We start from the raw sequence: 2,227 nt of genomic DNA, 5'->3' as shown, positions 1-2,227 counted from the left end.
TACCATAAGGGTTCGTTAAGTGAATCTTGCATGAGCCAACACACGGTACAGACCACGTAAATTACTGGATGCACAGAGTGATATCAAGCAACAGATACATCAGAATGGGGAGAAATGTCAGAAACAGCACTGCAATATATAGTCCAAAGCATAATGAAACAATCTGTAATTAAATAAGTGCATCATCAGTATAAGACATCTGTTTTATCATGGGGGTCTCCCATACAGGTGCAGGCCCAAATCAGCGCTGCTTAGCTTCATCATTCAAGCAGGAACTGTACATTCCCAACTCCACAAAGGCTGTATCTGAGAGAAAACACAAACTGGTTGCATAGAGATTATAAACAATTGAAAACGCTTAAGGCAATAATGGAAAACCAGGTTCTGGCTCTCCAACATCGGCACATGGCTTGAAAAAACATAATGCTATATCCACAATTGACTATGCATAATCAGAGCAGTTGAAATTTCCTACAAGTCCTGGAGATAAGGTAAAGGCAAACAACAGACCAACTGAGTAACAAATCCATCTCACTGTCATATAGTAGATAATTAGGTGGTACTGCCGGAGGACCAATACACGTGAAAGTGAAGTATAGCCAAAACCCCACGGTGTAGAAACCTATGACAGAAGTCAAGCAACTACAGTAGGTCAATAATGTACGGCACCCAGTATTCCAAAGAGGTCTCCCACACAAGTACTAGCCAGGACCAACACTGCTTAGCTTCCAAGATCAGATGGGTATTGGGCATTCCCAGTGTGGTATGGCTGTATAAAAATCCAGACATATGCTGACTATACGTGGGTCCAATATAATCCACATCATATATGACTAAGGCACACAGCAGCGTACATAAAGGAACCTAGGCACTCAGCGGTGCCCATATAGCAGAAACAATGCCAAACTGACCATATAGCACACGGCAGTGCAAACTATCACAACATCCTTGTTAATCATATATCTACAAGCAGCATCCCAAATGGAAATCCTCATTCAGGCCCATGGGGTACAAAGTCTTAAGTCTATGGATCCATTGTAGCTCTCTTTGTGTATATATATATATATATATATATATATATAATTCTTATAAATTAACCTATTGTCAACCCTACCTCTGTATATATTCTGTTTTTAGAACATAATATTATTCTGCTATATATATTTTTTATGCTAGAATAATCGCGGGTTGGTATAGCAACCGACCACAGTTTGTGTCACATGTTACAATCACATGATTAGGTCCTATTATAGACCTAAAATGCCCATTCATACATGATACACTTCATGGTACAGTCACGTGATCGGGACCTGCGTAGTGACACATGGGGTGTATGCATGAGAGGGGCACGCCATAGACACGCCCATATGGTGACGCAATACCTTTTTACATACTTTTAGGAAGTGAGAGGAAGGTTAAATTATAGACACATCAGACTATATAGTCAATATCTTCCTATTGGGGAGGTGGGATCTGTCATGTGAGGTATACAACCGGCCCCAGCCGCGATCACATGACTGTATTCCCCTGTTCGAGTCTTCCAACTTCCTTGTTCTAACAGGTTACTTAAACTAACCAATTGTATTAAGTATAAATCCGGAGCAACATTGGATATTAACGATCATTTGACCCGAGTGAGTCACATGACCGTCTCGGTGTGCGTGCATAAATTTAATGATTGAATTTGGGTATATAATCCTTGTTTTGAATTTAAACTTCATAATATCTATATGTGACCTAGTATGACTAGTATAATAATATGTGTATAATTAGGATTTTAATAACCTACCGGTAAATCCTTTTCTTGTAATCCGTAGAGGATGCTGGGGTCCATTTTAGTACCATGGAGTATAGACGGTTCCGCAGGAGCCTTTGGCACTTTTAAGACTTTTTAACAGTGTGAACTGGCTCCTCCCTCTATGCCCCTCCTTCAGACCTCAGTATAGGAACTGTGCCCAAGGAGACGTACATATTCGAGAGAGGATTTACTAATAAACTTGTGGCGAGATTCACACCAGCTCACACCATACACAAGAAACATGTCAGCTAATATGGCCTTTAACATAACTCATGCCAACAAGCATGTATAACGTAACAGCAACAGCTGTCAACATATAAACACTAAAAAGTGTGTAAAAAAATGTAAACGTAATCAGCAGGAAAAATGGAGCACTGGGCAGGCGCCCAGCATCCTCTACGGACTACGAGAAAAGGATTTACCGGTAGG

At 40.5% G+C, this 2,227-nt stretch overlaps 1 pseudogene; it reads right to left on the bottom strand.

Annotated features, from left to right (window-relative positions):
- Positions 1-657: 657 nt before the first annotated feature.
- Positions 658-777, bottom strand: LOC134945991 (5S ribosomal RNA; annotated as a pseudogene).
- Between the last annotated feature and the right edge of the window lie 1,450 nt (positions 778-2,227).

This window comes from Pseudophryne corroboree, chromosome 7 (assembly GCF_028390025.1).
Source record: "Pseudophryne corroboree isolate aPseCor3 chromosome 7, aPseCor3.hap2, whole genome shotgun sequence".
NCBI classification, from domain to species: domain Eukaryota; kingdom Metazoa; phylum Chordata; class Amphibia; order Anura; family Myobatrachidae; genus Pseudophryne; species Pseudophryne corroboree.
Note: the sequence above shows the minus strand (reverse complement) of the source record. Positions and strands in the feature narration are given on the sequence as shown.